Raw genomic sequence first — 16,893 nt, 5'->3', positions numbered from 1 at the left:
GAAATGAGAATAAGCAAAAAAGGAAGAGAAAAAGGAAAGAAAAGGGGGAGAGGGGGACCAAGACAGAAAAGAAAGAAAGCAAAAAACAAAACAAAACAAAGCAAAAGGAGGTGGTTTGGAAACAGAAAATCTTATAGCTGGAAGGGGCCTTAGAGGTCTGAAGACCTAGAGAGGATGGGAGATTGTGCCTTACTAATAGAGAAATTATTACCTCAACTTCCCCTTATACCTGATAGTCATGTCTCCAGAATGTGGCTAGTTACTTGTTCCCTCAAAATTCTAGGAGGTAACCCTGAGTGATTGAAGTTCTAATGCTGGCTTGTGAGCCCCCACTGGTGTACTTCTATATACTGATCTCTATGTTTATTAGATGATATCAATTAGTCAGCCCAGCAATTGTATACTTGATATAAAACATCTCAGAAGTATGTGACATACTCTTCCCATCAATAGGCACAGAATCCAGGGCACGATGGATTTAAGCCTGAAAAGCTTAATTAATTTAAAATTAAAAAGTCTAAAATTTAAGCTTAAAAAGCATACATGGCAAGGAGTATCTCACAGCTTCTGCTTGCTGGAAGTCTTTTTCTCATTTTTGTGGAATATTCATGAAATTTCCCTTAGGCATGTTGTAGCTTCTGATGTAAGCTCCTTGCAGAATCTTGAATTTTTCTTTTTCTTTTTTTTTTTTTTTTTTTTTTTTTTTTATCAAGTCCAGGATATTTTGGGTTCTGGATGCAGACACTTCCATCAGGGGTATCCTAAGGATCCTAGGGATAATGCTAGGATACTGATGTTAGGATGAGAAGTTCAAAATTCTCCTGACCCTCAAAACTAGAAAGATTCTTCTTTGATCAAGTTGATGGAATATTTGTAAGGGAAGAAAATAATCTAGCTAGGCCAAGGCCAAGATGTTTTTCCCTTCATTCTGAGAAAATCCTTCTGGAGTCTTTTCTCTTTCCTCAGGACCATCAAATACTTGAATCTCTTGGACCCAAACTGCCTCAGATTTTATTGACAAATGACAGAGCATGACTAAATTTCTTCTAACAATTAGAATACATATTTCTGCTTAAAGATAATCCTAAATATTCACTTTAAATGCTATTGTTGTTCAGTCATTTTTCAGTCATGTCCAGTTCTTTGGGCTCCATTTGGAGTTTTCTTGGCAAAAATACTAGAATAGTTTGCTATTTCTTTCTCCAGTTCATTTTTACAGATGAGGAAACTGAGGAAAATGGGATTAAGTAACTTGCTCAGGGTCACACAGCTGCTAAGTAAGTGTCTGAGGTCAGATCTGATTTCATAAAGATGAACCTTTCTGACCCAAGACAGCTACCCTGTACTTTAAATGAGATAGGGTAATTTGGTTGATTTATTCAACCACCCTCCCCCTACATATATATGACAGCAATATTGCACTTCATAAATACTTTCCTGATTGAGCCTTACACAATTGAACTTTATGAACTGCAGATTATTTCCCCCATTTTCTAGATGAAGCTTCTTCTTGCCCAGAGACAGATACAAACTCTCATTTTAAAGCCCCTCACAGTCTGGATCTAACATACTTATCCACACTGGAAAACTTCATATTCTGTATTCTAGCCAAATTCCTACTTACTCGCCCCAGGACATTCCATCTGCAGGTTCCATGCACAGCACACGTTGTCCGGCACGCCAAGGATGTCCCCACCATTACCACCTTGGCCCCTTAGAATCACCCTTTAAGGCCCAGCTTGGGTTTATCTGCCAACAGAATGAGGTTTTTGCTTCGTCCCCCAGTTGTAAGTGCCTCCCTGGCCAATTATGTCACATATTATCTTTCAGTGTGCATGTTGTATCCTCCCAGTAGACTATAAACTCCTGGAGGGCAAGAAATGTTTCTCCCCCCACCCTTTTTTTAATTTTAGGGCACAAATAGGGGGCTTAGGAAATACTTGTTAAATAAGGGAAAGGGATCCTGGCCTGGCGAGTGGAGCAAGAGGTGCAAAATCCATTTGTAAACAACAAAGTATTACTGAAATGGAAGGCAGCCTTCCACCTTCAAATCAAGAACTTTAGATCATGAGCGATTTTCACAGCAGGAAGGAAGCTGTTTTGTTCATAACGAGTCTGTGTGTGCACGCTTGCACATACACACACGTGCCCACTTGCGTGTATGTGCCCAGAATGGAGGAAAAAAGCCAGGTCTGGGGAACAGTGCCCAAACAGATGGCAGTGAGCAAGAAAAGAGCCTTGGGAAGTAACTACCTCTGAGATTTCCCTTGGCCTGATATCAGTGTCACAGGGCACGTTGCTGCGCATCCTGAGGATGGCAAAGCAATTTAGAAACCCTCACTGGATCTTCCTTCACACATTTTCCCCTGATGATGATTAACAGCCTGAGCTGCAAAGGACCACAGCAGCCATCTATTTGCATTTTTAGCAGATGAGAAAATTGAGGAAGCTGGATATTTAAGTGATCAAGAGCATATAGAGCTAAGACTTGAACACAAATCCTCTAACCCGAGTCAGTCTCTTTGGTAGAAAGAACTGAAGATAATAAACACAAGCTTCTATTTCTTTCTTTATTTATATAATTTGAATTTTTTTTTCCTGAGGCAATTGGGATTAAGTGACTTGCCCAGGGTCATACAGCTAGGGAGTGTTAAAAGTCTGAGTTCACATTTGCACTCAGGTCTTCCTGACTTCAGGGCTGGTGCTCTATCCACTGAGTCACCTCCATTGCCCCAATTTGATTTATTAAAAAAAAAAAAAAAAAAAAAATTCCAAATCTATTTCTATCCTACCCAGAGAAGAATCTCTTGTTAGAAAAAAAAAATTGAAAGAGAAAAAACCAAACCAAAACAAAAAATTATTCAGGAAAATTAACAAATACATTGGCAATCTAACATTATGTGAAATATTCCACACTCATGCCATTCTACCTCTACAAAAAAAGGAAGTAAAGTCCTTTCTCTTCTTTGGGTTCAGGTTTGATCATTATAGTTAGAAAGCATTTGGTTTTTTTTTTCTTTGTTGCAGCCATAAATTGTTTTCTTTATTCTGTTTATTTTACTTTATATCTGTTCACTTAAATCTTTTCCTTCCCACACTTCTTTTGACTTTCTGTATTTATTATTCCTTACAGCAAGTAATAGTTCATTAAACTCATATATCACAATTTGTTTATCCATTCTCCAATCTAAGGGCACTCTATTTCCAATTTTTTTCTACTATGGGGAAAAAAAAAGCTGCTACTAATATTTGCTTGTCTATGGAGCTGACTCCTCCCATTTCTAAGCATTTATTCAGTCATGTTTCAATCATGTCTGACTCATCGTGACCCTTTTTGGGGTTTTCTTGGCCAAGATACTAGAATAGTTTGCCATTTCCATCTCCAGCTCATTTTATAGATGAGGAAACTGAGGCAAATTGGTTAAGTGACTTTCCCAGGATTACTCAAATAGTAAGAATCTGAGGTTAAATTTGAATTTAGGTCTTCCTGATTCCTGGCCCAGCACTCTGCACTATGGCACCACCTAGCTACTCTTTCTAAAAATACTTACAGTTTTTACAAAATACCTCCCAGGCAGCAATCATCCAGCCAACATTTTCTTGAAAAGATACATTGATCTGTAACTCATTGCTTTTTTTTTTTTTTTTAATAATTCACATTTCTATTGTACTGTAATTAAGGTTTATAAAGAATTTTATTCACCATAATCCCATCAGGCAAGTAGTAGAAGTATTATTATTATCACAGCAAAGACAGATGACATAAAATGGTTGATTATGTGACTGGGACATAGTCACATAGCTACTCCCAGTGACAGAAGCAGGATTCACACTTAGAACTTCAGGGCACTGGGTCTCTTCTCTTTCTTTTCTACCAAATCCACTCAGTTCCCAGACTTAATTACATTTACCACTGCAACAGCTCTCTCAAAATGGATGGAAAAAGTCAGGTCTGGGGAACAGCGCCCAAACAGATGGGAATGAGCAAGAAAAGAACCTTGAGAAGTAACCATCTCTGAGATCCCTTCATCCCTAATATTAGTGAGCTCCTGAGGATGACAAAGCAATCTAGAAACCCTTCTCTCCCCTAATAGAGCCATTATTCTGATTCAAACTCCATCATCTCTTCTCTGAATCATTGCAACAGCCTCTTAATGGTCTTCCTGCCTCCAGCCTTTCCCAAAATTGATCCCTTTTCCCTACACTTGCCCAAATAATTTTTCTAAAGCACAAATCTGATCGTGCAACTCTCTTACTTAATAAGCCTCCTTGGCTCTTTATTGCTTCTAAGACAAAAGATAAAGCCTTTGCTTTGGCATTTAAAGCTCTTTACAAGCTTCCCCCTTCCTAGCTTTTCAGTTTTCTTCCACATCACTCAGTTCTATTCACTCTGTGGTCCAGCTATACACTCCTCCTTGTTTCACACTCAATGTCCAATCTCCTGTCTCTGTGTCTTGCCACTGATGTTCCTCATGCATTTGACATAATGGAACAAAACATGGTTTAAATTTAATCTAACTCACTGCTGCCTTTGACAACCATTTCTCCCTGCTTAGCAAGTAAGTTAAACATAGTCAGTCATGCAGGATTCCTTAATAAATGTGCCCTGAGGTTCTGTTCAGTGATCATCTTATTAAGAGATAACATGGCAGTGGATAGAGTACTAGAGTTCAAAGGCTACCTTATACTCTTAATAGCTGTGACTTTGCTGAAGCTCAATTACCTTAACCTATAAAGAAGATCACAGGATGGTTATCAGGATTCAGTGACATAGTGTTTGTAAAGTGCTCGTAAAACCAAGTACTCTAGAAATATCGGGCTACATATAAAACAGGAAGACATATACTCACTCAAAGGTCTTCAGTTTTGTCTTGAAGAATGTTTCATGCAAGATTCAAATAGGGAAAAGAGTCCCTATAAATAGTGATATACTCTGGATGCTTCTGTTTTTTCCCCTATATTGTTTTGGTTGAATCAAGTCCCAGAATATCAATAGATAGTCTTAAAAGAGAGTATTCTAAGAACCCATAGAGGAAAAACGAAGTGGATGAAAAATTCCTATTGTCTCAATTCTGACATGAGACTGTAATACCTGTCCATGGGGTTATGTTCACATGTGTTTAAAATAGACACAGTAGATGAACATTCTGGGTGAACAATGAAATAGTAGAAAGAGTCTAGGATGGATTGGGAAATGTGCAGTGTCTATGCTTAATAAACCTAAACCCCTTTCCATCAAAAGTCAACTTAACAGAAATGTTCCCTTAGTAATGTTGTATGGTTATGAATCTTGGAAGATAGGAATCTTCAAATACCCAAAGTTCACTCCTGTATCTTCAGAGATATATTGTTATATAGAGCATAACATCATGTGTCTGTGTGTTTCCCATCTTTACTTCTCTGGAGTTAGTGGTGCTTTTGGTCTAATGTCTATATGGTAACACCAATAAAATTCAGTGAAAAGATGGACCTTTGCTGTTAGAGGAAGCTTAGGGGATAGTGCAAATTACGTTACAATTTTCTAAAAACAGCCCAGACTACTCTCCTCCTTTTCAATTCTGGGTTCTCAAATTATTGTCCATCCATCTGTATCACCTGTTCTGAATATACATACTATTTATAGTCAGGTGTAAAGGGCAGGTTCCTTAAGATGTCTATCCAGATACATGTCGAAATCTAAGCAATATATTCTTTATCCATTTGATCTTTCCTGTGTGGATAAGTAGGCCAGATTGTTTTGAGTGATTACAGAGTTTTTCCAAGAGGCACTACAATGTTTTCACACTTGATGTAGTCATTACAATGTCATCTGCAAATAGGAGCATTTGAAAAATGCTTCACTGGATTGTCTCCATTGCAATAGCAAATACTTTTGATGAACATGCATCTCCTTATTATGCCTTATTTGATGTTCATTATCACAGGCACCTCAAAAGGATAATTTCTATTGTTATATTTTCTAAAGAATAGTGAATGATCTGGAAATATAGATCAGAGACACCTCATAAAAGAGCATATAAGGTGAGATTTTGTTCTACCAGGTTAACAATTAGCCCAATTGGAGTTATGTTCTCTATATCTTTCAATCAACTGTGAAATGATAAAAATATGATATGTTGCTGAATGGAATTGCTGAATTGACTTTTGTGAAAATTTGTTTATACTCTCCTATTATTCTTATTGAGTTCAAGTCAATTCAGGTCAAGTCAACAAGCATTTAGTTAGAACTTACTATGTACTGCTAAATTCTGAGAATACAAATACAAGCAAAAAATTGAAGTCCCTGCCTTGAGGGAGCTTACATTCCAACAAAGAAAGGACAATATATAACAGGAAGCTTTCTGTCCATACTTACTGCTCATAAATGTCCATCATTTTTTTGTGTGTGTATGTGTAGTATTTAATTGATGAATTTTAATCTAACTCACTGCTGCCTTTGACAACCATTTCTCCCTGCTTAGCAAGTAAGTTAAATATTTCCTTTTTGGGCTCTTTTGGTTTCTAATGTTATGGCAATTAATTTACATTGGCCTAACTTCTGGATGAAATTATCAGTCAGTTTCAATATCATTTCTGTTGTCCATTTCCCATTTTCTTTTCCTTTTGAAGAATTTGTTTAAATAAACAGTGTTAGATCTTAATTACCTACCACATCCTTTTCTCATTACTGTTTCTTTCTATTGTGAGTTATAAATTCTGGTCTGAGTTCTGATGATTCTAATTATATATAGACAGCTGATTCAAGGATAATTCCCACTTCCTTTTCCTGTATGTTAAAATGTGGTTGGTTTTGTTCTTTGTGTTGTTATATTGTATGCTTACCACACCCAACACCTACCAATTTAAAATTTCTAATGGTTGGCTTGGAAACAGGAAGAAGATATCTGGTCACTCTTCAAAGACAGATACTTAGGGGCTTAGAGTACACCCATGCTACACTTAAAAAAAAAAAAAAAAAAAAAAAAAATGGAATCCCAAAGAGATTAAGTGACTTAATTGGATTATGTAGTTAGAATGATGGGGGCAGAAGCCAAATACTATGGGTTGAGAAAATGGGTGGCAAGGAAGTAGTAAATATCTTTTTTTTTATTATTATTATAGCTTTTTATTTACAAGACATATGCATGAATAATTTTTTTTTAATTTTTTTATTTTATAATTATAACATTTTTTGACAGTACATATGCATGGGTAATTTTTTTACAACATTATCCCTTGCACTTACTTCTATTCAGATTTTTTCCCTTCCTCCCCCAACCCCCTCCCCCGGATGGCAAGCAGTCTTATATATGTTAAATATATTACAGTATATTCCAGATACAATATATGTGTGTAGAACCGAATTTTTTGTTGCACAGGAAGAATTGGATTCAGAAGGTAAAAATAACAGTTTACATTCATTTCCCAGTGTTCCTTTTCTGGATGTAGCTGGTTCTGTCCATCATTAATCAATTGGAATTGGATTAGTTCTTCTCTATGTTGAAGAAATCCACTTTCATCAGCATACATCCTCGTACAGTATCATTGTTGAAGTGTATAATGATCTTCTGGTTCTGCTCGTTTCACTCAGCATCAGTTGATGTCTCTCCAAGCCTCTCTGTATTTCTCCTGTTGGTCATTTCTTATAGAACAATAATATTCCATAACATTCATATACCATAGTTTACCCAACCATTCTCCAATTGATGGACATCCATTCATCTTCCAGCTTCTAGCCACTATGAAAAGGGCTGCCACAAACATTTTGGCACATACAGGACCCTTTCCCTTCTTTAGTATTTCCTTGGGATATAAGCCCAGTAGTAGTATGGCTGGGTCAAAGGGTATGCACATTTTGATAACTTTTTGGGCATAATTCCAGATTGCTCTCCAGAATGGTTGGATTCTTTCACAACTCCACCAACAATGCATCAGTGTCCCAGTTTTCCCACAGCCCCTCCAACATTCATCGTTATTTGTTCCTGTCATCTTAGCCAATCTGACAGGTGTGTAATGATACCTCAGAGTTGTCTTAATTTGCATTTCTCTGATCAATAGTGATTTGGAACACTCTTTCATATGAGTGGAAATAGTTTTAATTTCATTATCTGAAAATTGTCTGTTCATATCCTTTGACCATTTATCAATTGGAGAATGGCTTGATTTCTTATAAATTAAAGTCAATTCTCTGTATATTTTGGAGATGAGGCCTTTATCAGAACCTTTAACTGTAAAAATGTTTTCCCAATTTGTTACTTCCCTTCTAATCTTGTTTGCATTAGTTTTGTTTGTGCAGAAACTTTTTAATTTGGTGTAATCAAAATATTCTATTTTGTGATCAATAATGGTCTCTAGTTCTCCCTTGGACACAAACTCCTTCCTCCTCCACAAGTCTGAGAGGTAAACCATCCCATGTTCCTCCAATTTATTTATGATTTCGTTCTTTATGCCTAAATCTTGGACCCATTTTGATCTAATCTTAGTATGTGGTGTTAAATGTGGGTCCATGCCTAGTTTCTGCCATACTAATTTCCAGTTTTCCCAGCAGTTTTTGTCAAATAATGAATTCTTATCCCAAAATTTGGGATCTTTGGGTTTGTCAAAGATTAGATTGCTATTTTTATTCACTATCTTGTCCTGTGAACCTAACCTATGCCATTGATCAACTAGTCTATTTCTTAGCCAATACCAAATGGTTTTGGTGACTGTTGCTTTATAATATAGCTTTAAATCAGGTACACTTAGACCACCTTCCTCTGACTTTTTTTTCATTAGTTCCCTTGCAATTCTTGACCTTTTATTCTTCCATATGAATTTTGTTATTATTTTTTCTAGGTCATTAAAATAGTTTCTTGGGAGTCTGATTGGTATAGCACTAAATAAATAGATTAGTTTGGGGAGTATTGTCATCTTTATTATATTCGCTCGGCCTATCCAAGAACATTGAATGTCTTTCCAATGATTTAAATCTGACTTTATTTTTGTGGCAAGTGTTTTGTAATTTTGCTCATATAATGCCTGACTCTCCTTTGGTAGATATATTCCCAAATATTTGATACTATCGACTGTTATTTTGAATGGAATTTCTCTTTGTATCTCTTGCTGTTGGATTGTGTTGGTAATGTATAAAAATCCTGAGGATTTATGTGGATTTATTTTGTATCCTGCAACTTTGCTAAAATTCTGAATTATTTCTAACATGAATAATTTTTCAGCATTGACTCTTGCAAAACCTTCTGTTCCAGCTTTTCCCCTCCTTCCCCCGACCCCTTCCCCTAGATGGCAGGTGGACCAATATGTGCTAAATATATTAAAGTAATGTTAAATGCAATATATGTATACAGATTTATACAGTTATCTTGCTGCACAAGAAAAATCGGATTTAGAAAGTAGGTAAAAATAACCTGAGAAGGAAAACAAAAATGCAAGTGGACAATCAATAACAGGAGTGGAAATGTTATGTTGTAGTCCACACTCATTTCCCAGTGTTCTTTCTCTGGGTGGAGCTGGTTCTTTTCATTATTGAACAATTGAAACTGATTTGGTTCATCTTATTGTAGAAGAGAACCATCAGAATTGATCCTCACATAATCTTGTTTCGGTGTACAATGATCTCCTGATCTTGCTCATTTCACTCAGCATCAGTTCATGTAAGTCTTTCCAGGCCTTTCTGAAATCATCCTGCTGATCGTTTCTTACAGAACAATAATATTCCATAATATTCATATACCACAATTTATTCAGCCATTCTCCAATTGATGAGCATCCACTCAGGTGCCACAAACTACAAATATCTAAACTTGGCAGCTCATCATCTTCCTTCCCCTATACCTCTGTCCATGATTCCAAAATCTTCCCATAGTCTTTAAACCTGGATGGAATTTACAAGCATCCTTCTCTCCAATATATCATCATCTTCTTCATTAATTAACATTTATATAATGTTTATTATCTTCTAAAATTTGTGCTAAGCATTTTATCATTATTATCTCATTTGACCCTCACAATAACCCTACAGGAGAGATGCCATTTTACAGATGAGGATATATAAGAATAGTAGGAGGGCTGCTCAAGCACATTTGGTTCCTACCTGGCACTTAATTCTCACCTGTGCCTCCAAGAAGCTGAAGCATGTGCAGCAGCATTTGCCCAGCCTTGGCAGACAGGTTAACCTAGATTGGGAGTAACTAGCAGACTTTAAGGCCATTGATGCATTCGGGGGACAGTTGCCCCAGCACAAAGAATTCTCCTGGCATTATGGGTGGGAGAGAACAATTTGTTCCAACAGCCATGAAGGTGGCTGGAGCAGATGCTGTGGAGGATTTAGGGCTTAGTCAGACAATGAAGACGCCAAAGTGATCCACCGCATCTTGGACGCCAAAGTGATCCACCGCATCTTGACCATCTCCAGTCATCCTGACTTTTGTCCTGACATCGGTTTCTAGGACTGGAATAGAGAGTGAGGCTGATGACTTGGTACAATTCTGCCTCATTTAAATCCAATTCACAGGGAAATCCAGACCGGTCCCTGTCAACAAAGTCCCTGAAAGTGATAAGTGCTTTAAAAATACTGTTGATTGACTAACAGATCTGTTGGCTTGTTGGTTGAGAGTGACAAATTTTATATGCTGGGTATAAGGACTTTGTATTTTATCCCATAAGCAATAGGGAGACACCCCAGGTTTTCTGGGCTGGAGAAGGACATGGTCAGAACTGTGTATTTCTATAGCTAGAGCTCTGTACCTGTATTATGGGAAGAAAAACACTGACTCTGAAGTCAAAAAATCTGAGTCCAAATCTCACTCTGACATTTACAAACTGTGTGATATTAAGCATGTTAATCTCCATGAGGCTGTTCCCTTGGCCATAAAATGAAAGGGCTGGAGTAAATGATGTCCCAACACATCAGATATAAAATATACTGAGGGGGAGGGGTAGAGTGCGATACTTCTTTTTCTGAATTCAGGGAATTATATCTGTTCACTCTCCCCCTCCTAACTTGCAGAGCTCCTAATCTTTTCTCCAATTAGAAATCAGATTACTTAATATTGTTTCCTGGATTAATTTTTCCTTTTAATTTCATCAGTCTGTTTGCCCCTATATTTGGGATCCAGCTCCAAAGCTGAAGAATATGAGTGATCCTGAAAAAGCCCATATGCTAGGAAGTTTGAACCTTTGTATCTTCAGTCATTTCATCTTTCATCTGTCACAGTGTACTGAAGTCAATTGTACCACTTTGGAGAGTCTATTGTTCATCTTTCAATGTCAGCCTTTATACCTCAGAAATCAGCAAATGCTTTAAATTAGAGTTTATTATATTGTTGGTGCTGACTTAAGATTGTCATGGAGGAAATTTTAATAGTGCAGATTTAAACTTTAAAATGTGCCATACAGCCCTCTTTGTAGTGGCCAGAAACTGGAAACTGAGTGAATGCCCATCAGTTGGAGAATGGTTGGGTAGATTGTGGTATATGAATATTATTGTTCTGTAAGAAATGACCAGCAGGATGAATACAGAGAGGCCTGGAGAGACTTACAGGAACTGATGCTGAGTGAAATGAGCAGAACCAGGAGATCACTATACACTTCAACAATAACACTATATGATGATCAATTCTGATGGACGTGGCCATCTTCAACAATGAGATGAACCAAATCACTTCTAGTAAAGCAGTAATGAACTGAACCAGGTACACCCAGTGAAAGAACTCTGGGAGATGACTATGAACCACTACATAGAATTCCCAATCCCTCTATTGTCAGCCTGCATTTTTGATTCCCTTCACAGGCTGATTGTACACTATTTCAAAGTCCAATTCTTTTTGTACAGCAAAACAACTGTTTGGTCATGTATACATATATTGTATTTAATTTACACTTTAACAGGGGGCAGCTAGGGGGTGCAGTAGATAGAGCACCAGCCCTGGAGTCAGGAGGACCTGAGTTCAAATGTGCTCTCAGGCACTTAACACTTCCTGGCTGTGTGACCCTGGGCAAGTCACTTAACCCCAGCCTCAGGAAACAAAACAAAACAAACAAACAAACAAATTTATTACTTTAACTTATTTAACATGTATTGGTCAACCTACCATCCTGGGGGGGCGGGGAAAGAGGGGAAAAATTAGAACAAAAGGTTTGGCAATTGTCAGTGCTGTAAAATTACCCATGCATATATCTGCTAAATAAAAACTATAATTTAAAAAATAAAGTAAAATAAAATGTGCTATAAATATATCTATCTATATCTCCATATATCTATATGTATATGCATATCTATCTATCTATCTATATCTTTTTTGTCAGCATACCCTGGGTTTAAATGAAGCCCATTTCTTCTATTTCTTTCTCATTTGTATAGACTTCTATATTAAATGAAATATATATTCCCTCATCCTGCCTCCTTTCCCCTATTCCCTTTTCTTAATTCTTTTAAGATCATCCAAACATAACAAAACCACAGATAAGATCCCTGATGACATTAGCATCCCAGCCATTCTCCCTCTTCTCTCCCTTGTAGAATGCAAACATTTCATCTTTACAAGGTGTTGTCCCCCCACTCCCGTTGTTCAGTTGTATTTGCATTTTTATGGAATCATCTGTTATCTGATACTATTAAAAGTAACTCACAAAGTACTTTATACCTTGTGAACACTTGTCTTCCCATCTCTTATTGTTTTCAGTTTTCTTTTAGTTTTAGGCTTGAACATGAGATTAATATTCAGTAAAAAAAAAAAAAAAATTGCTTGGTAAAAGGGAAAGATTATTAGACTTGGGTGTCAAATAGCCTAGTTTTAAATGCCAAATTTCTTTCCTAGCAGTGTAGCCCTGACCAAATCACCAACTCTCTCCAGGCCTCCATTTCTTCATACATATAGCATGGTGTACAGGCCCATAATGTTCTGTCTTGGAAGGGACACAGATGTCTGTCTCCTTCCAATCTTGTTATGTAGAAACTTAGGCAAGCCAGTTTCCAGCTCTGATTGTCGCTGGGGCCAGTTTCAAGATGGCAAAGTCTGTTAATTGGCTGCATAGCTGGATGCCTCCAGTCAGTGGCTGAACCAGCATATAATGTTTGTTCTCAGTGATTTCAAGTGAGGAGTGCTAATACCAGCTACGGATCGGGATGGATCAGCTGGCTGCTGTGTCCCTGAGCAAATGACACCTCCCTTTTTAAAAATTTTAACATTTATTTTCCTGATTTGAGGAACGTATCAGTTTGGGAGATGAATAAGCAACATCCAAGGTTTCCCAGTAACCAGAGTCATTAGTACAGAGTAAACCAGGGCCAGGATCGGTAGCCATAGGTGTCAGGTGGAAAATTCAAGATGGCAGCATGTATAGGGCAACATCATGGCGTGTCAGCCTGGAGACACTGCAGGGAGGCACCTGAGTGACCTAGCCCAGCAGCAATTTAGTTTAATGAGAAGCCACAGGAGCAGGTAAACAAACTGCCTAACCCAGTCAGTGCAGTCCGTGTCCTGTGAGGAGCCAGTCCAGTTTAGCAACAGTTAAGGGTGACTCAGTCATCATGAATTCCATGCTTGCAGGGAATTTTTGGAAGATTCCTCAAAGGGAGAAAAGGCCTTTTGATGCTCCACATGTGAGTTTATTCCTTTGCCCACCCAAAGTAGACCCTTTGGAATTTGTTGCTGGTATTTTGTTGGATTGTTCTAGGAGATATTTTACCTGAGCCTTACAAATTTTTACAATGAGGAAAGTCATCTTAATCTGTAATATCCTTCACCTAATCCAGACCCTCTGAACTCAACCTAGAATCAGATTAGGTGAAATATGTTGATTGCCTGTGGGAGCCTTGTCTTACTCATGTAACCAAATAGAGTTATGGTTGGAAAACTTTACATGACACTCAATTAGATTTACATGAGATATATTTTAACATGTATAACCTATACTGGATTGCTTGCTATCTAGGGGAGGGAGTGGGGGGGAGGAGGGGAAAACTGGGAACACAAGGTTTTCTAAGGGTCAATGTGGAAAAATTATCTGTCCATATGTTTTGAAAATAAAAAGCTTTAATAAAAAAATAAAAAAAAAAACCTTACATGAGAACACTCTCTGGGGACCCCCATCCTAGAATATGAGTATCCATGTGGGAAAAGGTCTGCTAGAATAGGTAAAATGAGGGAAATTATGCTGGTCTCTAAGGTTCTTTCTAGTTCGAGATAGTATATATTGTTTGATTGCTCACTTGTTCCGTTGTGTCTGCCTTTTTGAAACTTAATATGCCATTTCTATCCATGGAGTTTTCTTGGACAAGATACCGGAGGGTTTGCCATTTCCTTCTCCAGTGGATTAAGGCAAACAGGTTCCTAGAGCTAGTAGATGACTGAGAGCACAGCAGACAAATTTTGCTTGTTTTGCAAGTGCTATAGTTATCATAAAATACATGCTAAAGCTCTGTTCACTTATTTTTTCTTTTTCTTCTGTTTTTTATCTCTCGGGGTTTTTCCCTTTTGTTCTGATTTTTCTCTCTCAACATGAGTCATAAAGAAATGTGTGTATTTTTAAAAAATAATATACATGCCTAACAAGAAAAAAAAGAAAATAATAAAAAAGTATAAATCAATAACAATGCATACTAAGTAAAATGTAAATTAAAATTTAAAAATGTAAAAGTATGTTAAATATAATTATTATATTAAATATGAAATAGGGCCCTATTCAAGGTTTTTAGGTGGGGGATGGATGACCACTGGCCAGAGAGAGTCCTGCTAGGGGAGATCACCCTGCGGTCTCTTTTCTCTTGGAAAGTCTGCGAAGGTAGGATACAGGTTTAAAGGAACATGTCAAGGGTCCTTTCTTCTAAAAAGCGTTAGGCAGGTACTGTCGCCACCTGCTGACTGAAGGAAGCTTTAGCAGGATGCAGAAATTTAATATGTATTTATTCAGTGAATTTTCTGAGGATCTGGGAGTGGGGAGAGGGCAAAAGGCCATTTCACTGTTGGATAGCTCTAATGGTCAGGAAGACTCTCTTTGCATCAAATCAAAATCTTTCTGTAACTTCCACCCACAGTTCCTGGGACTGGGCAGAATTATCCTAATCCTGATTCTTTATCATGATGTTTTCCTCAGGGAAAAACCACATAATCCTTTAAAAAACTCTTCACTGGGCATGGACCAGCCTGGTCTTGAATTTAGCAACTTAGGACCCAAGCCTTAGTGGTACAAACACAGACCGTGCGTACTCTTTCCCCAGATGTGGTGATAAAAAACTTGGGAGCGACCTGTAATTGTGCTCCCATCATAGGGTAGGAATGAAGGTGGTGTATTATGGGGAAGATCAGAGAGCTATAATAAATGATAAGACAAAGAGAGCAGAGATGATTCGAAATGAAGGACATCCTGATCTGAATTTAAATATATTTTAAAAGTTTTGTAGTCCATATTTATTCTACTTTAATTCTAATAAAAGTAATTGATTTCCAGCATATTCATTACTTAAATTTATTTGATGCTTTAAAGTTTTCCCCACACAATACACATATAGAACACACATACACATGTGAGAAGCAATGTGTTACAGTAGATAATGAGAAATGAGAAGATCTATAGTGGAATCCTGCCTCTGATAATGTTTCCTAAAGTAAGGAGGGGATTCCCCCTCTGCCTCAGCTATCCAAGGATGGACCAAAATGTAATCCCAAGGTGTTAATGAGGTGTTAAAGTGACTATAAAGGATGACATGATGGTATACTTAGAGAACCCCAAAGACTCTGCTAAAAAGCTATTAGAAATAATTCAGAATTTCAGCAAAGTGGCAGGATACAAAATAAATCCACATAAATCCTCAGCATTTTTATATATCACCAACAAAATGCAACAGCAAGAGATACAAAGAGAAATTCCATTCCAAACAAATGTTGAGAGTATAAAGTATTTGGGAATCCATCTACCAAAGAAAAGTCAGGAATTATATGAGAAAAATTACAAAACACTTGCCACAAAAATAGTCAGATTTAAATAATTGGAAAGACATTCAGTGCTCTTGGATAGGCCGAGCGAATATAATAAAGATGACAATACTCCCCAAACTAATCTATTTATTTAGTGCTATACCAATCAGACTCCCAAGAAACTATTTTAATGACCTAGAAAAAATAACAACAAAATTCATATGGAAGAATAAAAGGTCGAGAATTGCAAGGGAACTAATGAAAAAAAAAAGTCAGAGGAAGGTGGTCTAAGTGTTCCTGATCTAAAGCTATATTATATAGCAGCAGTCACCAAAACCATTTGGTATTGGCTAAGAAATAGAGGTAGATCAGTGGAACAGATTAGATACAAAGGACAAAAAAGGGTACATATATAGCAATCTAATCTTTGACAAACCCAAAGATACCAACATTAGGGATAAAAATTCATTATTTGGAAAAAACTGTTGGGAAAACTGGAAATTAGTATGGCAGAAATTAGATATGGATCCACACTTAACACCATATACCAAGATAAGATCAAAATGGGTCCATGATTTAGGCATAAAGAGTGAGATAATAAATAGATTAGAGAAACAGAGAATAGTCTACCTCTCAGACCTGTGGAGGAGGAAGGAATTTATGACCAGAGAAGAACTAGAGATCATTATTGATCACAAAATAGAAGATTTTGATTACATCAAACTAAAAAGTTTCTGTACAAATAATACTAATGCAGACAAGATTAGAAGGGAAGTAACAAATTGGGAAAATATTTTTAAAAGCAAAGGTTCTGACAAAGGTCTCATTTCCAAAATATATAGGGAACTGACCATAATTTATAAGAAACCAAACCATTCTCCAATTGATAAATGGTCAAAGGATATGAACAGACAATTTTCAGATGATGAAATTAAAACTATTTCCACTCATATGAAAGAGTGTTCCAAATCACTACTGATCAGAGAAATGCAAATTAAGA

Source organism: Sminthopsis crassicaudata, chromosome 1 (assembly GCF_048593235.1).
Source record: "Sminthopsis crassicaudata isolate SCR6 chromosome 1, ASM4859323v1, whole genome shotgun sequence".
In the NCBI taxonomy this organism is placed as follows: Eukaryota; Metazoa; Chordata; class Mammalia; order Dasyuromorphia; family Dasyuridae; genus Sminthopsis; species Sminthopsis crassicaudata.
This window is presented reverse-complemented; position numbering follows the sequence as displayed.